Raw genomic sequence first — 27,183 nt, 5'->3', positions numbered from 1 at the left:
CAGCATGCTTCATGCTGTTGCCTCAAACAATCAGCAAGTGATGGGATACCAGATTATCATTAGCAGAATCCCTTCTGGTATTAATACCCTGTCCTAAATATCATCCACATTATTGAACAATTTACACTCATTGGGACAATATTTTTGTAAACTATATTTAGGACTTTATCTATATTGATGTGAAACAATATTTCTCTATATGATATTCTGACATACAAATGCAGCAAATGCCAACATGTCTGTAGCATCACCATAACCCTGGTCTTGAGCCTTCAGACCCATCTACTGGCCATACCCACTTCAGAAAATAAACATTATGGAGGGCCAGGAAATTGGGAAAAGAAGGGGTATTGCAGTCAGTAGTTAAAACATGCATTAAGGGCAGCTCCATATGAGGCAAGGCAAACTTTAAAAAACAGAAAGACACAGGATTTGTGAAGACAAGCTTAGGTTGGCAAGAAGATGGAGTGCCGAGTGGGACTGGGTTGGGGGATTTGACGTAATCTTTCCTGTACTTAAAGCTAGATATATAAATACCTAAGGATATGATTATTTGAAAATGCTAAATGGACATGAGTTTCACTGTACGAATCTCAATAGAAATAATGCCTTTGGACTATTAGAGTCTAAAAGCTTAATTAAGATAAAAAGATGTATTTGCCAAAATACAGTTAAATAACAATGTTCATAAGGCGACAAATATTAATGATTAAACTTATGTATGTGTATAGACAAAGGTGAAACAACTTCACTTGCACCTTCTTTGTGAAGTAATCAGTCTTAAAACATTAGCTATAAATTGAATCAGAACAAAATAAGCTTCTACATCTAAACAACTGAAGTCTCAACGACACTTAAATCATTCTTCTGTGTGTCAAAGTTCGTGCTCAGATAATCATAAAAACGATGTGAACAGTGCGTTTTGGCTGAAGCATTATTTCATTCACCCTTCATCAGGGTGAGTAACCATTCATTCTGAGGGACCCAACTGGTAATGGGTGGATCAGAAGGAAAGTCCTGGCATTGTGCCACATAAGCACAAACTCAGTCTAATCCCTGGATATGTACGGCTAAGCCTATCTGGGAGGTTTGTCAGAGGCCAAGTAATGGAAGTCACAAAAGATTATCTCTATCTTTGAACGGGTTAAAAGCAACAATGTTGTTGCTTAGTTGCATGATCTAAAAAAACCGTGGAAGGAACGAGACTATTCTTTTTTGTTACCGCCGTTTTTGACACTACTCAAACCTCTCACAATAGGCTTCATCTTGTGTATCCATGAATTTGATTGAGTTCATAATGGAAGGGAACTTTGGGACATCATAGTAAGAGCGTGACTTTCTCTGAACTTGTGTTGCACTGATCCTTGTTTAACACTATAAAATAATTCTGCAGAAGATATTCTTGGCAGAAATAGTATTTATTTTCTGGAGAACGCTATTGTGGCATCAAAATATAAACTTGCTGAGAACAGTTCTACATTATTCTCTACCATGGAGTAATGCAGGAAGTATGGAAGTAAAACGAACTGCAACCTTTGGCTTGGCTTAAGATCAAAATGAACTGACTGGACAAAAAAAAATCTTTGCGCAGGCCAAGGAAAACCGTCACAAACTTTGCAGGCAGGTACAATCTTTGAACAGCCATAGACCGTAAGAGTTTTGAGAATGTGAGAGAAAAAGCATGTGATATACTGGATTTGGGGCACACCAGTTGGTGGGTGGGAGGGTGCACTGACACAGACACCAAAATAGGTGCACCTAAACAACAACCCACCTGGCCTGTGCCGGACAAAACTACTGCTCACTAAATGACAACTGCCTGACAACCCCCCACCCCCACCCCTAAAGTTATCCCCAACATTGCAACTGAAATAAAAACATCCGCTCAGCAACCTACCCCCTACCCACCAACTGAATGACCACAGTGACCTCAATGACCTCAACCCCCCACCTACCAATACAGCCCCAGGCCTCCTGCAATTACGCCTCTATCTCCTTAGGAAAGCGCCACCAAGTACCAGCACCTGTTCCAGCGACACCACAACTCTGAACACCCTAAAATCCCAGTGCACCATCATCCAACAAAACCCCTCTCAACCTCGACAGGACCCTCCCCAAGGCAAGACCCCCGTGGCCAACCATCCATCCCAAGGGTAAAAAACACACAGGGAGGGAGGGCGGGACAAAAATTTCTAATGGACCACCCGGCTGCTGTGTCACTGCACGACAAACGGTGTGTAGTGACACAAAATGTCCGGTTTTATTAGGACCCGCCCAAAAGGAGCCCAAAGGGAGCCCAACTAGCCCAACCAGCCCAACTACGGAAACCCACAGTGCTCAACCTTTCCCCCCCCCTGCTGCCCCAAACTTCCCGGGGGGGGCAAGCCTCCCGCTGGTCGGCTGCCCCCCCAAATCCCCATTGGGGCACACCAGTAGGTGGGGGGGGGAGCACTGACACAGACACCAAAATAGTGTGATAAAGGCCGCTTTATTGGAATCAGGTGCTCCTAAACAACAACCCACCTGACAAAACTACTGCTCACTAAATAACAACTGCTTGACAGCCCCCCACCCCCACCCCTAAAGTTATCCCCAACATTGCAACTGAAATACAAACATCAGCTCAGCAACCTACCCCCCTACCCACCGACTTAATGACCACAGGGACCTCAATGACCTCAACCCCCCACCTACCACTACAGCCCCAGGGCTCCTGCAAATACGCCCCTATCTCCTTAGGAAAGCGCCACTCGGAAGTCGCTTATGACTTCCAACCCCCCCTAGGACTCCTGCCTCCTGGGATACCTGAGCACCCCCAAAGCTCCATCCAACGCCTCCTTCAACTGCACTATGTATAATTCCATTCCATACCTAGATAGGTGGACCCCATCCTCCCTGGAAAAATACACTGCTCTGTAGTGCAATTCCGGATGCTCCATCCTCCCCACCCCTTCCTTGGCACAAAAGTCCCTCATCTCTCGGTTAATCTTCCTCCGGGCCCTGTCTATAGCTCCGGGGCGCTCCGCTCCCCTCCACGCCCGCCTGGGGATAAACTCGGACCAGATCACATGACAACCCGCCCATTGCTTCTTGATTTCCCTCAGGTCCCTCTTCATTTGTTTGAGCAATGCCAGCCCCTTACACTGCACCAAGTCATTTTCGCCCAGATGAATCACCACCACATCCGGGCATACACCCCCTCTGACCACCGTATTCAACAAGGGCAAAAACGCCTGAGCTGCCGTCACACCCCCTCCCGACCGCCTGGGCCCAGCACCACCCAAGTCCCAACCCCCGTTGGTCCGTCTTTGAGCGACGCAAACGCACCACCACCTCCAGCGCTCGCAACTCCACATCCTCCCACAACACCCCCCGCCCCCCTCTTGCGCCCAGCAACTCCAACACTCCAAACGCTCCAAAGAACAGCCAAGACATCAGGGTAGAAAACCGCACCGCCTCAACCCCTTCCCTGCACACCGCCGGCAGCGCGCCAATGACTCCTTCCAGCAATTCCACTGTGATGGGACATCGCAACCGCACTTTAGCGCCCCTCTCCCTCGCCCACCTCTCCAGCAGCCGGGTCCCCAATTCCCCCACCGATGGGGAATAACCCCACCACAACTTTCCCATGAACGCCACCGCCGACAGCTTGCCCGCAATCATCACCTGTGACAGCCCTATATCCATGAGCGCCAACATGAACCTTACCACTTGTTCCTCGCGCATCCTCCGCCCCCCCCCCCGCCTTAACGCGCCAGACAACAGGAATTCCTCCCAGGCTTGCTCGTACGCCTTCCACGTCGACACCGCTATGGACGCCTTCACCAGCTGAAAGACCCGGCCTCGCCCACCGACCACAGTTCTTCCGGCCCCGGCGTCCTGACCTCCTCCGCCGCCGTGGCTAGCCCATGGAACCTCTCCCACTGTGAACGAGACAAAGCATCCGCAATGTCATTGTCCACTCCAGGGACGTGGCGCGCCTGAAACAGGATTTCATTCACTAAGCAACGCAAAACAAACACCCTCATCAACTTCAGCACTTGTGGGTCCCGGGCCGACTGCCTGTTCACCACCTGCACAACGGCCATGTTGTCCATCTGAAACAACACACGCTTGTGCGCCAGCACCCCCGACCACACCCTGACCGCCACCACCAACGGGAACAACTCCAAAAATGCAATGCTCCGCCCTCCTGCTTTCCATTGCGCCGGCCATTGCTCCGCGTATCATTTGCCATCCCAGTACAGACCGAAACCCCCGCTGCCCGCCGCATCCAAGTACATGGTGACGTCCCACTCCCAGTCCTCCGCCGGCGCCATAGGTTCTCCATTGAACCGTTCCAGGAACGCCCGCCACATGATGCGCAAATCCTCCTTCATCCCCGCCGAAAGGCGCACGTGGTGATGAGGCAAGGTCAAACCGGACAACGCCAAAACCAAACGCCGGCAAAACGTTTGGCCCGCCCGCACCACGCGACAAGCAAAGTTCAAATGTCCCAACAGCACCTGCACCTCCCTCACTGTCACCTTCTTTTTTGCCAACATCCCATCCACCAAAGCCAACATAGCTGACCTCTTTTCTTCCAGTAGGCGTGCTTCCATGGCGACCGAGTCAAGCTCGATACCGAGAAAGGACAACACCGTACTGGGACCGCACGTCTTCTCTGGCGCCAGGAGAACACCGAAATCCCCCATCAACCCGGCCAAACCGTCCAGCTGCCGCTGGCAGTCCGCCGCTCTGGGCCGACCCACCAGGAAAAAGTCATCCAGGTAGTGCGTCACTGACTCCGAGCCTGTGCGCCTGGAAAAAACCCACTGCAGGAATGAACTGAAACGCTCAAATAGCGCGCATGAAATGGAACACCCCATCGGCAGCGCCTTGTCCACAAATATGAGTCCCTCGAACTGAATCCCCAACAACTGGTGATCCGCCGAGTGAACCGGAAGGAGTCAGAAAGCCGACTTGACATAGCCCCTCCCCGCCGCCAAAACGAGCCTCCGCGCCACGTCCACCGACGAGTAAGTCACCGACGCCAAGTCCGCCGAAATGTAGGCATTGACCGACTCCCCCTCCGGCCAAGACAAGTGCTGTATCACCCGGAACTGCCCGTCCTCTTTCTTGGGCACCACCCCGATGGGGGAGATGATCAAACCCGGCATCGGCGGCTCCGTGAAGGGGCCCGCCATCCTACCTTCCCTGACCTCTTTGAACAGCTTCTCCCTCACAATGCCCTTGTGCGCGTTCACTGACTTCAGATTGTCCGCCCAGCGAGCAATCCATGGGCTTTCATAGCCCAGCCAAAACCCCTCCTGAAAACCTCGACGCAGCATCCTCCGCCCGCGGATACGCCGCTAGCCAGGGCTCCATCTGCTCGATCTTAACCGGTGTACGAGCCTTTGCCCAAAGCTCCGGCTCCCCCCCTCTGCCTACCCCCCTCCCGCCGCCCTGCCCCCCCCCGGATTGGGCACCTCCCTGTGCGGGCTGCTGTCCCGGTGGGCCCCCAGCAACGCAGCACTGGATGACGCCGCCCGCATTTTGAGCACTCGTGCCGGAAACGGCATGCCGCCCGCCCGCACCCTCCTCTTTTAAAGTCCCAGCAAGCCCCGACCATGGCCTGGCTGCTAGACTCCCCCTGCCCCACCCCCAATGGGTGGGGCCAGCTGCAAAGGGGGGCGGCACCAGCGGCAAACTTCTGGCAGTGTAGATGGTGCGGCCAAACTTGGCCCCGCCCATCATCTGCTGGTTAAGGTCCGAATCCAGCTCCCCCCATTGCGCCTCCGGGTCCGCCTTCATGCGCGCCCGGAATTCCTCGTCATAGTGCGACCACGCAAACACGCCGTATGTCACCTGCGCTCTCCGCACCACATCCATGTATTTGAAACACGCGACGGACCGTTCAGGAAACTTCTCACAATACACTCTCGCAAATATGAGGAAAGCCGCTGACCAGTTGTCCAGGTTCAGCGGCTCCTTTGGGTGCCTAGCCAACTCTTGCTCTTCCTCCTTCGACCCCTCCTTAGACGCAACTCCCTGTGGAGGAGCTTCAGAATGTCAGTGTACTCCCCCTTCCATATCTTCTCCTTCGTTGCCATCAAAAGGTGCGCCCCCAGCGGCTTAGTCAGCCCCATGTACGGTAACTTACGTACCGGCACCACACAACTCTCCTTCCCCCCAACTGCAGAGTCTTTTCCGCTGACCGCCGCCGACCCGCCACACGCGCCTGCTCCGTCGCCACCCGTCGCCGCACCGTCCGTGCCCACTCCTGCGTCCTGCACGTACCGTCCCCGCACCAGCCGCCAACCGTCTTCCCCCTCGCCCCTAGTCCTCACCGAGACTTGCACACAGCGCCGCTTGCCACTCCCCGCTTTACCTGGCGTCAAGGTCGGCGTCCTTGCTGGATCCCGCCGCCTAACCAGTGGAGCTGAGGGGGCCGTCACTCTGGGCACATCTCGCCTTGCCGGCACCTGTAATACACTGCCAACAGCATTACTCGCCCCCCCTCCTCCCGAATCTCTCCTTCCTCCTCCGACTCTCCATCAGCCAGCTCCACGCAACCCCGGCCCCCCCTTGGGGGTTCCAGCCGGCTCAACCCCGCCTTCTCCCGACACACCCGCATCAAATCCACCAAATCCACATTCCCACTCCCGTCCGTCACACTCGCATCACCACCAGAAGTATGTGCATCCATCCTCACTCCCCTACCCCGGCGGCCGTAACAACCCTTTGGGGAGGGGCCGGCAGAGACGACTCCCGCCTCCATTCGTTGCGGTCATTAGCCAGGTCCCTCGCTGGAGCTCGGCCGCCCGCACCAGACAGAGCCGGCCCATCCTCTCGGTGGTGTGGAGCCGCATGCTGCTCACCTGAGCGCTTCGCGAACAGCTCCTGCCAAGGAAAAAAGGTGGAGTCCAGCATGCCGGGGTGGAAAAACCCCCTTCCCCCTCCATGCACCCCCCTCTCCCCCAATGCCACCGCTCCCCGAATCCCAGCGTCGCCCCCGCCCCCACCCTGCCGAGTGGCCTCCACGCCGCAACGGGATCCCCCCGCCACCCAGGCCCCATCCCCCCCTCCCATTCCCAGCCCCCCGGCCCTCCCCACCCCCCAAACCCCAACTGGGCCCTGCACCCCCCTGCACTCCCCTCAGGCCCTCCCGCCGTACCCCCGCTTCCCTTCCCGTCGCCACCAATCTCTCCTGGTGTGCCACTCCCCCCCGCCCCCCCACTACCCCCCGCCCCACCCCCACTACCCCAACCAACCTACCCACTCCGCCCCGGCCCACCCGACCCCCCCGCCGCTTTTCCGCTTCCGCACTCTTCCCTCCCTGTACCCCCCGGCCCGCCATTCCCCCCCGCCTGGCCCCCTCCACCACGTCTCACCCGCCGCCCCCGCCCCAGTGACGAAAGCCTGCTTGGGCCCACCAGGCCCCCTCCCTCCTCCTCCAATGACGAACTCCAGTCCAGTTCCGTGTCCGCCCCCTCCCCCCCTCCATCTCCACATCTGTGTCCTCAATCAATAGTGGGGAGCCAGCCCCCCCACGTCCCCACCCCCCGCCCCCAGAAGCCCACCCTGTTCCATGCGCTGAGGCCCCGCTCCCCCCGCGTCCCGCCCCCCCGACAGCCCCGTCACCACCCCCCGTCCCCAGGCCCCCTGCCCCACTCCCCACATCCACTTCTGGTGCTACCACTTGGTCCCCCAGGCCTGCCCCCACTCCGCCCAGCCCTCTCAACTCTGTGTCCGTCTCGCGGGCCGCCCCCCACCCCCCCAGGCACCTCGCCTCTCCCCCCCACCCCTTCCACAAATGTCAGCGCCTGTTACTTCCCTCTCCGCCCGGCCCTCCCCGCCCCTCTCCGCGCCTTCTTGACGCGGCGCAGCCTCCTCGCGCTGCCCCCCGCCCCTCACTCCTCCGCCCCCCTCCCGCCTCACAGAGCCGGCCGTGGCCGCGATTGCGGCAGCTCGCAAGCCAGTACTGCTGCAGCGGCGCCGTTGGCAGCGCGCCGCTGCGGCCTTACCTGGAGGTCGGGCCGCACCATGTCCATGCGGCCCGCCTCGCCCAACAGACTCAGTGCCTCGGCCACCCTGGGGTCTTCAAAAGCCGCCATACCACCCGTATATACCGACGCACTGCACCGCAACACGCTGCCTTGCCGCCCAACACCAGCCAAGAACGCTCACCGCGCACAACAATTTAGAACCCGAACCAACAAAACTTTCTAATGGACCACAAAAACTTCTAATGGATCACCCGGCTGCTGTGTCACTGCACGACAAACGGTGTATTGACACAAAATATCCGGTTTTATTAGGACCAGCCCAAAAGGAGCCCAAAGGGAGCCCAACTAGCCCAACCAGCCCAACCAGCCCAACTCCGGAAACCCACAGTGCTCAACCTCCCCCCCCCCTGCAGCCCCAAACTTCCCCGGGGGCAAGCCTCCCGCTGGTCTGCTGCCCCCCAAATCCCCATTGGGGATCTATTGCTATCCAGGATCTAAACTAACCCTCGCCTCTATCAACATTTTGGACAGTGATAGAGTGGGATGAAGGGTCTCTGACTAAGACCACCTTCCTATCTAAAAACCGAATGGACACGGAGAGTAAGGATAGGCAAAGACTTCCTCCAGGTAGCGGCGCCATGGAGTTATAAACAGTCTGCCCGCCACTGCTCGCCAGTCTCTCTCCATCTTACAGCTCTCAAAGGAGATGTGATGGCCAGATGCGGGATATTCTTTCTGAATTCAAGTGTAAATCAGGAAACCGGCCCGGAACAGCCCTTCCTAGAAACACAGCAAGGATGGTGAGAGGCCTCTTTCCAAAGCATACAGATGTTGGAAGAGGCCATATACTCCAATAGTGGTGATCCTATATGTGATATGAAAATTGGAGAAATTCCTGTCAAGGTAACAGTTGACTCGTGTTCTCCTGTCACTATCTTATCTGATATATTTTTCTTTAAAGAATGGAAAAATGTTGATTTAATACCCCCTGACATTCGCACTGTAGCTTTTAATGGACAGGAGATTGTCATGATGGGTTATTTTAACGATAGTCTTACCTTTGAAGATAGGGTAATTGAATCTAAAATATACATAGCAAACAAGGGTTATAATATGCTTGGTTGGAAGGATCAATGGAAGTTTGGCATGGTATTAAGACCTGGCACTGATAATCCTATTTCTCTTGATCATTCCAAAAATGTGAGTTCTGTGTTCTCAGATGGTTTGTCATTAGAAGCTGTGATTTATAAACATCGTGATGTCTTCTCTGATACTTTAGGTTCAGTCAAAGGCTTTGAACATAAAATAATTTTGTACCCGGATGCCTTTCCTACTATTCACAAAGTTAGACATGTTCCCCTCAGTATTAGAGATAAGTTAAGAGAAAATCTTGATCAATTATGCAATGATGGAGTTATTGAGCAAATTGATTCTTCACTCTGGATTTCTCCCATTGTAGTCGCTCTTAAAAAGAATTGTGATGAGCTCAGACTGTGTATTGATCTGAGATCATTGAATAAGAATATTCAAATTGATTGTTTTCCCTTACCCCACATCCAGGACATGTTAGCCCAGTTAAAGGGAACGAAGATTTTTTCCACCATAGATTTAACAGCCGCATACCACCAAATTGAATTGCATGAAGACTCCAGAGACCTGACTGCATTTAATACGCCATTTGGTGCTTTCAGATTTCTGAGGTTTCCGTTTGGCCCAGCCTCTGCGGCTTCTGTTTTTCAGAAGTTAAGGTTCCAATTGTTTGGAGATGTTAAAGATGTCTTGGCTTATCAGGATGACATTTTGATTTTTACCAATTCAGTACAGGAACATCTTACCAAACTAGATCAGGTTTTAGGCATATTACACAAATATGGTATGACGGTAAAGAGGCAAAAATGCAAATTTCTACTAGATCAGGTTGAATACTTAGGTCATGTCATTTCTCAAAGAGGTATTAGTCCCAAACAAGATTTGTTAAAGGCTATTCGAGAATGTGTTAGACCTACTAATAAAGATCAATTGAGGTCTTTCCTAGGGTTGAGCGAATTCTATTGAAGGTTTGTACAACATTTTGCACTGATTAGTGAACCTCTAAGATTGTTAACTAGGAATAAAGTTACATTTATGTGGGGCAATGAGCAAACTTCGGCTTTTGAGAAACTCAAAAATTTGATAATTACTGCTCCAGCTCTCAAACCCTTTAATCAAAATTAATCTTCGTATATTACTGTTGATGCTAGTAATTGTGGATTAGGTGCTGTCCTCAGTCAGATGGTTGATGGAGATGAAAATATAATTGCATTTGCTTCATGTCAACTATCTTCTTCTGAAAAGAACTATAGCACTATAGAAAAAGAGGCCCTACCTTGTGTGTGGGGTGTTAAGCATTTTTCCACCTATGTTTGGGGTAAAGAATTTACTTTGATTTCGGACCATAAGCCCATAATTTTCATGTGGAATGATAAAGGGACAAGAAATGCTAGTCCTGGGCTGGTTCGCTTGTTTTCTAAACTTTATGATTTTAATTTTGTTATGAGGCACATACCTGGAGGTAAACATTTTAAAGCAGATTTTTTATCCAGCTGTCCCTTACAGGAATTGGCACTTGATTCTGTGTTGGATGATAAAGAAGTTGTAATCAGTCTGGTTGATGGTTTAAATTTTATGGAGAATGTTATTTCTCAATCTGATTGGGTGGAAGCTTCAGCAGAAGACTCTTAAGAAATTCTTAGACGATTCATATCTGTGGGATGGCCAAGGGAGAATCAACTTGATAAAAATGTGCTTCCTTTCTCTAAAATAAAGGATGAATTGAGTCTTGAAGGCAATTTCATTTTAAGAGGTTCTCTACTCATTCCTCCAAACTCAGTCAGAGATAAAATTATTACACTAGCTCATAAAGGTCATGGGGGAATCACTAGCACTAAGAAAAGATTGAGGCTACACTACTGGTGGCCTGGTATGGACATTAGTGTAGAAACTTTATTAAACAATTGTGTTGAATGTTCTCATGCTGAGAAATCTCTTTGCACATGCAATTCTCCGTTATCCCCAGTTGACTTTCCAAATAATCCTTGGGAGAAGTTAGGAATTGACTTTTTGGGTCCTGTGGTTGGCTTGAATCAAGGTTTCAGATTTATTTTGACCATTGTTGATTACCATTCCAGATGGGTGTCTTTCAAATTCATGAAGGATCCTAATACTGAAAATGTGGCCACATTTTTGAAGAAACTGTTCCGATCAGAAGGGGTTCATGCTTATCTGGTTTCAGATAATGGCGTACAATTTGTTTCGCATGTTATGAGAGATTTTTTGGGTACTCTTGGTATAAAACATTTAACTACAGCCCTTTACAGCCCACAGGGAAATGGTTTAGTAGAAAGAGTAAACCGTGTACTAAAAGATTCTGTCCAGTTGGCTATTTCTTCTGGTCTGTCAGTGCAAGAGGTTGTTGGTGACAGAATTTGGTCATACAAAAATACTCCACACTCTACAACTGGAGTTACCCCTTTTGCCATGTTGAGAGGGAGAGAGTCATTTAACCAACTTTCCCCAGAATGGGTTGTGAGTAAAACTCATTTTGACAGAAGTGTACCTAATTTGGAGTTAGTTAAAATGACTTTAAAAAAAACTTTAAAGTCTAAGGCTAGATATGAGGTGAATAAACATGTCAAAAATCAAGAATTCATGGTGGGTGACAAAGTTAGAATTAAAAGACCTTTTAAAGTTAGAGGGTCTAAATTCTATCCTGATACAACGATTGTTAAAGTAGGAAAACATTCTGTCATGGTTGAAGGTGGAAAATGGTGGAGCAACAGAAATGTTGCTAGAGTGGACAAGTTTGTGGAAATGAACTCTAAGAAGCATTCTATTCAGTCCTTTCATTGTCCATCTAATTTTAAGTCAGATTCATCTTCTAATGTAAGCGATTTTTCTGTGTATAATGATTTTAACCAATTTTCTCTTGATGGTAGGCATACTCATGATGTGGGGCATAAAGCTTCACATAATCTTGTATCAATTTCTGATGTGCACACTGGAAATGATTCTGTATCAGTTTCGGATACACAATTGGCGAACGATGTCATTTCTTCTCCAGATTTATGCAGTGCACAATTGGCGCACGATGTCATTTCTTCTCCAGATATATGCAGTTCTTCTGTTAGGTCTAGCACTAGGTTGAAGTTTACACCTAAATATTTGGAAGATTATGTAACTTAAAATGTTAGATATTGTAAGGTGAGGAGGTGTGTTATATCCTATAGTTATTTATTATTTCTGTTTATTCATTATTTTGTTTTACTATTCATGTATCTTTAACTATGCTGTATTGTTAAGGCATCTTTCAATTGATAGAGCTTAGCAGTTTAGAATGTTGGGCTTGTACTAGCCAGTATGAGCTGTAGCTGATTGAAGAAACACTCTGCCTGGATCTCAGTGCTGTACTTGTTTAAGAATAAAACTTATTCTTATTTACAATACCTTCTCAACTCTTCATTGGATGCAACACCATCCCTTCCTGAAAGCGCCAACAGGCACCAACGAGCTGTATCAAACGTGTGGTTATTGGTGGAGGAGATGCATCGGAACGTGCAGTAAGTAACAAAACCAAACACATTTTTTGGCTATTATCCGATAATCATGGATATGTGGGGAAAGCACGCTCACATTAAAACAGACAAATACGTTCATAACCTGAATTAGTTGAAGATGTGAGCATCGGCCTGCTCACGCTGCAGTAATGCGGCTCTGCAGAGTGGCAACCATTAATGTAAATGGAGACAATAGCTTAGGGTAGGATTGAAAAGATGGAAACTGACAGGGAGACGCATTGGAAAGGCTATTAGGTCTCACCTTGTTTAGCTATTGGAATACCAATGCTTTAAGCAAGGATGTGCAGCATCAGGAAACAAAAATATTAATAATAATAATGTGCGATGACACGAACGTGGTCATGACGCTGCCAGCGGCCGTGTCATTCCGAAGATGTGCACATGCCATACAGGGTGGTTTCTTTATCGGGGCCCTGGGGCATTGACCCTCTTATATTTATTACCCTGCTGACCCATACTTAAAATAATGTTAAGTAAAAGTTGTCTTTAACCCCCAGTCGTGGTGCTTTCATTTCAGCCACTGCCAGATCACACTGCGTGTGAGTGCCTTTCTTCTATCATGAGTGTGTGGGCAGGGTTGGGCTCTATTATTGACATCAAGCTGTCAGGGTCGGCCCTTCAGTGAAATGTGCATGTTGGATTGGACGGGTGTCTTTCTGTGACCAACCCGACAGGCCTCACCTACCTGTGCAGTGCTAGTGCGCTGAGGCTCATAGCCGCAGTCTCCTCATTCTATTAAGGATCGCTGGTTTGACCTGCCCCAGCCAATCCTGGCTGTGCTCTCATGCTGTTTGCTAATATAAACAGATAAGGAGTAGCATCTGGAGTGGCTCTACAGATGCTAGAAGGCCTAGTTTAACCCTTTCGATGCTGATGACGAGCTCAGCTCGTCATCACCCACGGGTGGCGTGTGCTGATGACGAGCTGAGCTCGTCATGGAAAATGTAGTTCACAAAGAGCCAGCACAGCGCAAAAATCACCGCAGCAGCGATGCGGTTAATAGTGAGACAGCGAATGGGTGGGTGGTTTGTGTTGACAAAACATGGACAATCACTGTAGGTCTTTATTATGGCGCCATGCTGTGATTGGCCATTTTCTATCCCTTGCTAGTCTCTACTGTTCCATTTATAGGCCTAGTGCATAGCACTCAAGGACTGAGTAGGAAACCTTGTTACAAGGGCTAGGCCTGACTGAGAGTTTACTATTCATATTTCTGCCCTCCATGCGGTGTCCCACACATATGCGAAGCGTAGTAGTAAGTACTACATCTCATCTGCTGCTAGTTTTTTTTCGTAACAATATTCTCTGTGCTGGAGTTAAAAAGAACTGGCCCCTTCCTAACGCCCCCTGGAGCTCAGGACTAAGCATGGGCGAATTTTGCGAATCTCGCGTTCGCGAATTTTGCGGATTTGCGAACTCGCAATCCGCAAAATCCGCGAATTCTCGCGAATTTGCGGATTTTTTTTTTGTGTTCGCGCGGGTTTCTGCCAGTTCGCGAGGGTTTTGTACAATTTCGCAAAACGTGAACTTTCCTGTCGGGTCGCAAGTTTCGCGAACTTGTTGTTTCTACGTGTCCAGCCTGTTTGGGACACTCTTCTTCATCACTGCCACTCTCTGTCACCACTGCCACTCTCTGACTACTCATGCCACCCTCTGGCCCACCCATGCCTCCCGCTGTTTCATCACAGCACCCTCTGGTTGTCCAGTCAGTGTACATTATTGTGGCAAAGCAAGCACACCTTCCCTGCCTCAAGTGACCTGAATTAATTTGGGGCTGATTAATGTGTCACAGAATATTTTTTTAGCTGGCACCTGCTTCCTTAGTGCTTCCTGATTAGTGATCTTTTGCACTTGCTAAGTGCTTTCATTGTTGCAAAATTAGTTACAACACCTGCCCTGCCCCAACTGACAATAATGAATTAGGGGCTGATTAATGGATTTGAACTTCCAGCCTGGCTCCTGCTTGTCTCCCTTAGCTGTAATTCAGGACCTTTGTGGCATATGTGTAACTATTCTGAGGTTCAGAGCAGGGTCACATAATAGTTGCAACTGGCAACTGAACTCTGGAGGGGCCCCTCAGGAAGCACTACAGGAAATGGCTACTAATGATGAGCCTGAACTTTTCAACCTGGTAAGTAGTTTCAGTTTTGCTAAGATCGTATTTCTGCAATTTTGCGCTTATTCGCGGGGCGCGAAGTTGTAGCAAGCCATAAAATCCGCTGCTCGCGGATTTGCGGATTTTGCGGGAGATTCGCAAATCTCGCGGATTGCGAATTTACCGAAAATCCGCAAAATCCGAGAGCGAAACCGATTTTCCGCCCATGCTTACTCAGGACCTAAGAAATTGCTGGCCCAGAGACGTGCAAGGTAGGCACCCAGCCACATTTAAACCAACATGCTTGACTAATAGTCTAGAATGCGCTCAGTGTGTGTGGGAAATGCTTCAGGGCATGTGTGTGTATGTAAATATTCAACAGAGTGCATTATTCTGTCACTTTCAATATTTCTAAACTGCAAAACACATGAACTGCCGATAGCTGCTGCACAGTTTCATTTGTCCGTGAAGTGGCCATAAAATTTCAGTGATTTCAAGTCATTCCATGCCAGCACATCCATTTCCATGTGCACCTTTTGCATTCTGCTTCTTGTGGTTTTACATGCACTATCATATCAGCAGGACTACAAATACCAGAATGCAAGAGTTAAAACCAGGACTGGGTTTAAAAACAGGCTGGCTGTAAGTGCCAAAATCATGACTGGCTTATCTTCTCCGTCTAAATATCAAATAACATTTTTTTTGGTCTCTTCTTTTGTTTGTTTCACATAACCTTGGTGGCAAGCTGTGGTCGAACTACCCAGCAGGCAGTCCCATTCCCTGGCGCTATTTTTGTGTTAATGAGGAGCTTAACGAGAACTGCATGGCCATCGTGTTTGTTTGGTGACAAAAGACACATTTTTACCAGTAGCGTCTCCTGGAGGGAGGGTGAGGCGGGGAGCAGTAAACTACAGCACACGGCCGAACCGAGGTATGTACATAAATAAATAAATAAAACAAATTACATTGCGCACACTGCAACGCCAAATGGTGATGCAGCGTGCACATTGTAATTAATTTTATTTATTTATTTATGTACTAACCTGGGTTCGGCCGTATGCCGTAGTTCTCTACCCTCATCCTACCCCTCCTCCACCCGCAGCACTCCATCCAGGAGCCGCTACTGATTTTTACTATCTCCCGTCTTGATTTGCAGCAGCCCCTTTTGCCTTCTTTTTATTCCCTGGGTGGTGGAGTTTTTAGCCCTGTGTGCTACTTTTGCTGCGTGTGATTTATCTGAATTTGTGCAGTAGTACTAGCATTTAGCAAGTAAAATGGAAGAAAAACATGTGTAACTTTACGTTGCACTACAAAATGCATTCCTCTTTGTGGGGCTTATAGAACTCTCCGCCCACCTTCCCACAAATTGCTTACTCTCTACTAGGTAATTTAATTGCATATTTAGTCCAAGATAGCCTCTTTGACATATTGTCAGTTGGTTGGTTTACGGGGAGCATCAGAATCATCGCATTCCCGAACTACTTTGCATTAACTTCCATCATGACGAGAGCCCTTTGTGTTGCTAAATCAAGCATGATGGCCCAGATAAGAGGGATTACTGCTGGTCATGATGGCTTTGTTGAGCCTCTACACCATCAAAACCAGCCACATCACTCACAATCTTTTTTGATGCTGCTGGTTTTGATGATGTAGTGTTCCGGCAAGGGGAGCTAATGAAGTTCTATCAGTAAGGGGGGAAGTGATCATATTTCCTCAGGCACTGTTCCCTGGATAAGACATCCAGTGGCCTGAAGGTTGTCCTTTATGGCTTTTGTCTTTCTGTCTCCAGTCAGAACACACATAAGTAGATCTGGTATTTTCTTAGTAGCTTTAATTTGTAAAGATAATAAAAAAGAAATCTGTGAGGTACTAAGCATATGGGACACGATTTAATGTGTTTAAATGTTAACAATTGCTTTATAACCTTCTTGCTTTCTCAAATTTGCTTTGAAATGCGCCATTTGCTACTTTTGTTTCAAAACTTTCTCGGGGGAGTTCCCATCAGATCTACCTTGTGTCGGCTGGGCTCACTTGCTTCTCTCCTGACATAACACTCATCCACACCTTTTAACCCCACCACTTTCAAATGTCACCAGCTGCCACTGGCACATGCATGATGATATATGTGCATACATGCACAATGATGAACTGATGCTTGTACAATTTTGTGTTTTTTACTGATTCAAGGAGGTGGACGGCTCTTGGAATGGTAAGTCAAAAAAAAGTACTCGGGTGAAAGTGTCTTCTTTGGCAGCAGAATGGAGTGGCCCAGGAACATATAAACCATTTGGTATAGGGACCCCAGAGGGATGTGGATGCCACAGAGGAGTAAGGGAAGAGCAGGTGGTGGAAGGAACCTACAGCAGGCCAGTAGAGTAAAGGAAGAGTGTTGGGTCAAGAAGAGGGGGAATTAAAAAAAAGCTGAGGTGGGGTAAAGAATGGATAGAGTGTAGGTGGAGAGAGTATCACAAAGTGTATGGGGCGGGAGCAAGTGCTAAAAGGGAGAAGCAGCACATGAGGGATATGGAAAGTGTGGAAATGAGGCAGTAACACTGAGCACGTGAGGTGGGTGTTGGAGACGTGGAGTACATAAGGGAGAGGAATAAAACACCCATGGAGTGTTTAATGGAAAAAGTAGATCCCTGAAGGTGAGCAGTAGAAGGATAAAAGTTATACAATCAAAAGGGTGGTAAAGAAGCTATGCTCAAAAGGGAGGGACAAACACAAGAAGAGGAAGGAAAGCCACTGACTAAGAATCAAACAAACAAGACTTGACATGATCAACAAGACTTCAAAGCAAAAAGAATAGTACAAAACAAATGCCAACATACTCGATGCTGAGGGAGGGCCAAAAAAATATTAATTTGTACATATACATGACATACACAGGAGAGAGAGTGCATGAGAGAGAGATATTCAGGGCCATCATCCTTCCTGAACAGAGAGGCCACAAGCACCTACCATCTTAAAACACTGAGAGGTATTCCTCCTCTGGTACTTGTTTATTAGGCCAAGCATTCGAGACCTCTTGTATATACTTTAGTATATATTTATATACTTTAGTATATACTTATATGTGTATGTACTTTGTGGGCTCTAGAGATCAGCCCTAGGACTTGTCTGCTTCCGAGTAGGGACTTTTTTTTTCTGTTCAACTGAGTCTATTTACTGTCTTGATAGAAAAGGACCAGCAGAGGTCAGTAAAATATCAGAATGGCTTTTTGCTGAGGGACTTTCTTTTTAAAGTTTTTCTGGCAACTACCTCTATTTAACTTTCGTGATAGAAAACGACCAGCAGAGGCCAGTAAAATGCCAGAATTACTGTAGCATTCTCTAGATTCCAGTCTATAGAAATTGTCTTCCTCGAGCATCCCTAGACAATAATATTTGTTTCAAATCTTGAATTTTCAGAGATATGACCACTGAAGGCCATGATTTTATATTTAAAACAGAGCTTAGGACTATACCATTTCCATCTGTAAGGCAATATTTCTCTCCATGTGTTCCCACACTTGGTGTGTCACGCAATTTGGTGATTACTTTCCCTCCACGTTAAAGAACAGTAGACGTTTCAGTACCCAGGCTAATGTGCTGCATAGCTAAATACATATAAGGTCCCAAAGGCGAGACCGATTGCATTGCAAATGCTTGTCTGTAGTGGCCACTGTAACATTTCAGTGCCATCTATCCATTTAATGGGAAGTATATTATATATGCATACATATGCATGCAAGGGCAAAAGTGCAATATGCCCATTTTCTGCAGGGATATTGCATACCTTTTTTGAAGTGCTCATAGTTGGAGAATTGATTAATTTGAAAAACACAATTTGCTTGGTTACAAACGCATTGGGTTTCTAGAAGAAATTTACTGCGTATGCTGTTTTTTCTCCAGAACCCAACAAATAGCACTGATTGGCGTTGTAATGATTAGGTTTTATTCATCCTTTAATTAATTGTTGAATAAACAATGGACAACGTTAAGGCTCTACAGAGCGATGTGGACTGTCACCATGATGCAAGTTCTTCAATATATAGAAAATATTTCAGTGAAAGATTGGTTTTTATACCACAGCATTTTGTGCAACGAAAGCAGGAAAAACAATATACCACTAAAACACTTGTAAGACATTTAAATGTCGTGTGAAAACACTAGCACATTATATCACAACCAGCTGCCCCACAGAGAACACCATTCACTTGTCAAGCAAAAACATTCAGCTGCACACAGAACATTTTAGCACCAAATTTGGGGCACCATAGTCATAGGGCCCAAAAAGTGCATTCAGGTAACATCCTACAAATGTTGCAAAAGCTTGTTGCATGGCGTTATCCAAAATGTACACCAGCAGTGGATTTTCCACGCCCTTGCAAATTCCATAGAGATGAACAATAATAGCCAGTACGCAAACGCTTGACACAGCAACATCTCTCTTATCACCATACTAGGCAGTTGAACATGTTTCTGGCCCAGTGCAGAAGAAGACCTTCGCCTGCATGATGGATGATTGGATGACAGCAAATGGGCACATCTCACCTCATTCACGATACAATTCACAGATACGTTCCCTGGAAAAACAAACTCCATCTATTCCGAGCCTGTCAGTCCTACTCAATACACCCCATAACAACAGATAGCGTCCATCAGCTCATGGAGGTCATCTTTTCCCTAGCCTCGCAAAACTCAGCAAAAAGACATTTTCATCAAACATTTGTTTATTTGTTAAACATACAGTAGTCAATCCGCAGATACAATACTGTCACAAGCAAGATATATCACAATAAAACAAGCCGTATAAAAACATATACAACAATATAATATCATCGTCCCAACCTTGTTCAAACCACTGTTGAACAAGAAAAGGTTATATTTTAGGGTTCCAATTCATGCCTAATTCCTCCAATAACATCTACAAAATGTTAAAAACGTCACAGTAAAAAATTCTCATACTGTAGAAGAGATGACGCTGTTAGCAAAAGTGCAGAGTGATTTCTTAAAACAATCATAAACGAATACATACAGCCGTTTAAAATAAAAAAAAATGCCGTAGAAAGTTTTTCAGCCAGTAGCAAGTATTTACAGAGGGTGGATGCAACATTAAGAATTACACCGCCTCACGTTACACAGGAGAACTTATTCCATATTGGAACAATATATTTAAACCTCAGAGCTTCTACAACTGGACAAAAGACCAGCACATTAACTAAATCTTGTATAAAGTATCTACCTATTTTTACACCACTGTTACCCTCCCCTCCTAAATCTTTTGTATACCACCCTTCAATCTTGTAGAGCGCTCTGATATCCTCTCGGGTCTGGTTCTCGCTCTATAAAACTTTAAATAAATAAATAAATAAATAAGCGTTACTAAACTGACAACTGTGTGGCTCTTCAACACTTTCAAGTTCTGTCTACAAATTAACACTTAATGGGAGCAGGCCACATTTGAACTTCATATAACTAGACCTCACCTGAGGCTCTAAATGTTCTCAAATAAAATTGCATTGCACCATGAGTAACAAAAGAAAAGTTTAATTGTAATCTTGAAATCTGCTAAATACGCACTAACTTAGATAGCTTTTGTGTTTCATCTGTTTTTTCAACTGAGATGATAATCAAGTTAGTTACAATAAGTTCATCTTTTGCAAGATCTACTAGAAATACTGAATAACAGAATAATATTGCAAAAGTAAAGCTTTATCAGAATAGTACACAAATGCTCCCCACATGAGTTCTTCATGCCTAGAAAAGAGCCTATATGCATAGCGTAGGGTGTGATCAAAAGGCCTGCAGTTAGTACTTGTTATTGACAGCTCTAAAAGAATAATTTATATTGTGGATGATTGTCCCACACCTAGATAGAATTTCCAGTTTTTACTCAATGCTGGCATAATTTTCAGGGCAACTGTTGTGTGAGCTTCTGTTGCATATAATACTACTGACTACAGAAGGTATTTTAGGGACGTACACCTTTAGCAAACTTGTAATGTCTCTACCGCCCCACAGAATTAAAAACATTTCTTCAGACCAAACACAATTGCAGAAGTTTTAGACATGTGCCACTTTTTATGGGTCGATGATGAAAGGTTATTCGAAATAATTGTCCCCAAAAGTTGTGCGCCTGTACAGTTTCTAGTTTGGACCACTCATAGAAACATTTGTTTCGAAATATCAGACCAAGATGTCTTTCCTTGTTTCACTCTTTAGTTATGGGTTTCTGAATAAACTACTTGAGCATCTAGTGGACTTTGGAGACCAACTAGCATGAGACACATAAAAATTAGATTGTCGGCATACATTAATAGCGAAACTGGCTTGAAGCCTGACTTAGGACGATATGCATTGGTGATCAGTTGAGGAACGTCAGCCAGTTATAAAGAAAAGAAAAGTTGTGACAAAGTACAACCCTGCTTTAAACCATTTAAAACTGCAATATCAGAGGAATATTCTAATCCAGAACTGAGCAGAACTTTCAGGGGTATATATTCACAAGGACGTAACTCCGTTATAAGCCCACCTTACCGCATCAAAAGCGGAGATAGATCTAACACTCCTTTCACAAGCTGGTGCAAACTGCAGACATCTCCAGTATTCCCACGATAACTGCCCCAGAATTAACCTCTACAGTGGACACCACCAACTAACCCATATGAGATACAGAGTAGGCGTTCCCGTGCAAAAAAACACACCACCACTTGCACAACGAAATGCCCGATCCGCGATGCAAACCAAAAACTTGCATTAAGCCGCGATAGCAGCGGGAAACGAACACCTGCCCTGACCTGGTGTAAAGACGGACCACAGCCTGCACCACAAAAGGGAGCCAAGCCCAGAGCCACACCTGAAGGACAACAGATGCCATGGAGCCAACAATCGTGCAGTTCAGAGCCCCAGGAGGGCCACAACATCCACCACCACCACCCCCAGGGCTCCCCTCATCGGCACCCCCTCAAACAAAGACATGCCACATCAACTACACTCAAACTTGTACCAAATAATCTGCATGATTTCGCCCAATCACATCTGGTGACATGCATATGTCACAAAAATGAGCAGCACACATTCACTTACGAAGCAACAAATGATAATTTAATAAAATAAACACGGAACAGAAATGAAGACACATGGCGGCTCCCCTCCAGACAATCGGTAGGACACAGCCTTCAAGACAAAGATCAGGATGAGAAGGGGTGAGAGAGAACGAAGGAGAGAGAGAGGAAGAGAGGGGGAGAGAGAGAGAGTGCCGCACCTGTGCACCCAGGCCACACTGCTCACCTGCTGCCACTGGTGTGTCTCCAACCATGTGCCGGTATGTAGTGCAGTTCACCAGGTCCCACATCTGAGACAGACCCATCTTCTGAAACAGAGTCCAGATACATGAATGGCACAGTACAAACAATTGCACAAGACATCATCGCCTGCCCGCCCCTGCGCACCGAGACAGAGGCACCCCAGCCCCTCCGAACATGCCTGCCCCTGCTAACCCAGGCAGAGGCACCCCTGACCCTCCCACCGCCCATCGGAACATGCCCACCCCTGCGCACCCAGGCAGAGGCACCCCAGCCCCTGCCACCTCCCATCGGAGCATACCTACCCTGCGCTCCCAGACAGAGGCACCCCAGCCCCTCTCGCCACCCATCGGAACATGCCCGCCCCTGCACACCCAGGCCTCACATCTCACCTTCCTCCACCAATGTCTGTAAAAGATGTCCCACCACGTGCCGCTGCAAGCCACAAGCCCAGGACCCGCGGACATGGCACCCTCCACATCATGCAGCCCGCTCCGCAGGCCACCAGGTCCCACATTTGATGCTTTGTCTTGATTCCGCCATGGCAGAGGAGGTACCAGTGCACAGGGCATCATCGCAGGCTGAACACCCGCTCAGCCCAATAGGTGCCACTGACTCTGTGATCCCGGATGTGATGCCATGTGGTGGTAGGCCCACGCTGCCTGTTGGCTCTGGCCTACACTGTGGTCCAGCAGGGCACACACATGACGCTGAGTCCTGAGTCATCAATGGCTTAGACCACATCAGTGCACACCTCATCATCACAGGCTGCACACCGCTCAGCTGGTCCGGTGCCATTAACCCTGTGCAACCCAAGTCAGCGCCACGTGGTGGCAGGCCCATGATGGCCGCAAGGCCTCGACTGCCACTAACCCTGTGCAGCCCAAGTCAGCGCCACAAGGTGGCAGACCCATGACAGCCACAAGGCCTCGGGTGCCACCAACCCTGTACGCAACATCTCATGAGCCCTTTATGATTGAGCACCGTGGAGCATCTGTCATCCATTCTCCACCGGCAGAGGAGAATGTGACGTCATCGGCCCCTTATATTTGCGTGGTCACATGGCCTGTGACGCCTGTGCCGGATGGGTGTGGTGTGTGTGCAAACCTGCCATCAGGGAGTGGCCATGACATGCTGACAACTAGACCAGTGACCTGTACAACACCTGCATGAACACTTGCGACAGGTAGCTTTGTGCCCCCCCCTTGGAGCGTAAGCGGAGTGGTCTGGCGCACGCCATGCCAGTGCAGGACTTGCAACTATGACTCGGGGGCTCTGGGCGTGGTTCAGTCCATGTCTGGACCAGGAAGTGATTAATGCTTGTCCCTGTTGCAGTGTTCACGGCACACGGTTTAAAATCAGCAATGTAGCACACTGTGACTTGACGTAAGGGGAATCACTGTCCCTACAATTATCCACACATACATACATGGATGATGAAAGACATGACACAGCACAGCAGTACGTTACTGGATGTTTATTGCACATCTAGTGGAGTCATGCAGCTGGAGCGGTACAGAGCCATGCCTAGCACACCACACAATATGTGCCCGTGGAGGGCCAGCCAGACTCCACCCGGGGATGACAGGTACTGCGGAAGAGGAAGAGTACAGTCCGCAGTCTGGTCGCCGTGTCATTGGTCATCAAACAGGAGATGGCAGTCCATGTTGCAGTCCAAGGTGAGTGCAGCGGAGTGTATCGGGGTCTGTGGAAGGTCATGAGATCATGTGCGGCACCAAGCAGAAACAGGCCAGGTGGCGGAGATGAATGCTAGTGCCTCCTTCTGACAACAATCCCATCCACGTCCTAATCCGCGGATGTGTGCTTTGCCCCACCTGCGGGCGTTGCAGGACTGGCTGAGGCACTGTGTGCCACTGACACATCAGGGGCCGGAGGAGGATTGTCAGCCGCACTGTGTGGCAGTGACACATCAGGTGCCGGAGTGAATACGCCTGCCGCACTGTGAGGCACTGACACACCAGGGGGGGGAGATGTGGACGGTGTGGGGGCAGCAGCATTCATCAGTGCCACGCCTTGTGGCAGCAATGCCATGATGAGGATCTGCAGGGCATTGTAGATCCCAGCTACATCTCGCTGATGTGCAGTGTGGCTGCCATCCTTTCCGCCTCCATCCGCACCATATCCTCCATGAGCCTCAGCATATGTGCCAGCTCAAGCTGGTATCGCTGGAGCCAGTCTGAGCAGTAAGGTGTTCTTCTCTCTGCGTCAGGACTCCAGCGATGTCAGTCAGGGCTCGTTGGAGACCATGGAGTGGGCAGTGGGTTGTCCGTCAGGGACTAGAGCTAGTCCCTCATGGGACCTAGGCACCCATAGATGGCATCCAGTTTGGTAGCCATGAGGCTGAACCCCACCTGCACCTGCTCACCCATCTTCCTCTGGCCCTCCAGTGCACGGCGTTGAAAGGCCATGGTTCCTGGGGGGTCTTGGGAGACTGTCGGGTCAGTGGGTGCCTCCTGCTGGGTGGTTTGGGTAGTGGGTGGGGTCTCTTTGATGCAGCTGGGCTGTCCTGATCCTTGAGGTGAGTTGCGGACCATGTCCATGATGTGTTGGAGGGCTTGGGTGTCGATGCTGGGGTTGTGCTCCTCGTCATCAGTGAAGAGTGGCTGGGACTGCTGTGCAGGAGGTGTTGATTGTGCCTCTGTAATGTGGAGGGGAGATGGTGTATTACAATGTGGCCACATGTATGTGGCCGCATTGAACAAGTTGACATACAGACAGCATGGCATTGTACATTGTGACAGTGTGTAGATCAGGGCCATGGCCCAGAGTCATTGTGGGTGTGCACTGTGCTCTGCTTGATTGTGCATGTGTTCCATTGTGCCCTCTCCACCCATCCCCCAGTACCTGGTGGTCACTCACCCTGTTGCTGTTGTGTTGTGTCCTGTCGAGCAGTGTCCATTCCCCCATCTCCGGCCACAGTCTCCACACTGATGACTGTCAACAGCAGCTCCACCATGTCATCCAGCTCCAGCTGTGGCACTAGGCTCCCACCTCCAGTCTGCATTGCTGCCTTCTGGTTGGCTGCGAGTTTCTGCTTGTTCTTCCGCTTGATGTCAATCCATCGTCTCTTGGCCTCATCCATTGACCTTTTGTGCTCCCCAACGGCATTCACCTTGTCCACGATGTCCCGCCATATCCCATTTTTGGTGCCCAATGACACGTTGTAGGTGACGAAGAGTTGTTGGTGGTGTTCCATCACCTCCGTGATCAGGATCCTGTTTTCCTGCCAACTGAACTTCGTCTTCCTCTTCTTGTCCTTGCCCTTCCCTGTCCCCATGGTCCTGGGCTGGTCGTCCGGGGTGCTTGTTGTGTTGCGCTCGTCCTCTGCACCTGCTCCAGCGGCCTCCATGGTGCTTGGGTGTTGGTCAGTTTGTGTTTGTGTGTTTTTTCTACTTTTATAGTGATTCTTCCCACCTGCCATGTGTGTATTGCAGGCCTGACGGTGCTTATTGCTGATTTCCTCAACGCGAATGGGCTCATGGCACGTTTTTCATGTTGAAGTTTGTGTTTTTATCTCCGTCGCTGTGGTTGTATCGCGGACATTGGCTGCGTTTTCGGTGAACTATCGCATGGTACCGCGGTGTTGTGAATTCCACATTAACACAGGGTTATTTTCCCGTGATCGGCTGCAATGTGTAAAGGTGTGTTAGCATTTTTTGGTGATATTTACCACATGTTCTTGTGAATATACCCCTTAGTCTCTTATCAGAGTATAAACAAATTTGGGCTGTCCCAATGTATTAATTGGTACCACAGTGGGGGACTAGTAATTTTGTCTTAGGCATTACTAAAATCAACAAAAGTCACATAAAGCTTAGTCTTTCTCACCTTTACATAGTATTCTGCAATATTGTAGAACAGCCTTCCCTAAAATCACATTGCTCCATTGGGAGGAGATGGTTTGAGTTTACCCATTCTAAAAGATTTTGTAGAAGGCATTTGGCAAAGGTTTTACTATTAAAACAAAAAGGGCAATCAGTCTATAACTTTAGGGATCATTTCAATCACCCTTTTTTCATAAAGGAATAATAATGCTTCCATTCCGTGAGTCTGGAACAGATATAGAGGTTAAGCAGTGTTGTCTCAAATATATATTGCCCACGAATTGGGGCACATTTTAATATATCCAGAGAGAATGTGTCCAGACTGGCTGCCCGAGAATTTTTCCATCATATGATTACATTAGTTTTTTGTTTTTTTTTTAGTCCTCATACACCGTATTGGGCATTCTTGAAGGGATTCCTCCACTCTTCTCATTTGGCTTGCTCGTTCCAGACCAAATATTGGGCCAGTGATGATAATGAGATGAGGTTCCTTCAAGTCAGAACTGTTTCCTTAGTCCACTCCTGTTCACCACAGCTCCCAAGCCATGTGTTACTTAGGAGAAAAAGAACCAACAGTACCCAGGTAAAATCACGGTACCACTTACTTATTGCGCGAGGCCACAAGGGCCAACCATATCTTATCCAGGCTCGTATTGTCACAGGCAATATCCGATTCACTAGTAAAAATTATATGTGACAGGCACTCTGCAAAAGTCGGGGGATTTGCAAATTTCCCTGCTCTACAAATCTCTCTCCTAGCTAGAATAACAACATAGAAAATAAATTTAGATGCTAGGTCTTTCAAGCAGTAGTCTGTAGTCAGGCCGAAGAAGATTGTCCTAGGGTTAACCTCCACCTGTTGTTGAAGAACGTCTTCAAGAAACCTTTTCACCTCAAGCCAATAGCTGATGATCTTTGGAAGATCTACAAACATATGAAAGTCGTCGGCCGCCAAGTACTTGCATCTAGGACAATGATATATTGACCCTAATGCTTAGCTAATTTCCCTGGGGTCCAGTAAACCCTATAGACCGTGTAGAGATGATTTATCTTGAGGGCAGCTGGTTTTACCACTGTCCGCAACAAGGTGAAAGAATCCCCCCAGATGTCATCTAAATTATGCATATCGGGACAAAAAACATTGCCCCAAAGATGCTGGGTTTCAGATGCCACCAGACTTTCATCTTCCAACAGGGCCCAATACCAGGAAGAGATTTCTCGCTTAATGCTCCCTTTACAGAGACAAAGTTAAACCTGACACTCAAATCTTCGTGATCCCACGACTGGGTTGCCCACCACCCCGACAGTTGATAATATTTAAATCTGGTGAGCGTGCCACCTGTTATGTTGGAG

The sequence above is a fragment of the Lissotriton vulgaris genome, chromosome 5, assembly GCF_964263255.1.
Source record: "Lissotriton vulgaris chromosome 5, aLisVul1.2, whole genome shotgun sequence".
NCBI classification, from domain to species: Eukaryota; Metazoa; Chordata; class Amphibia; order Caudata; family Salamandridae; genus Lissotriton; species Lissotriton vulgaris.
Note: the sequence above shows the minus strand (reverse complement) of the source record.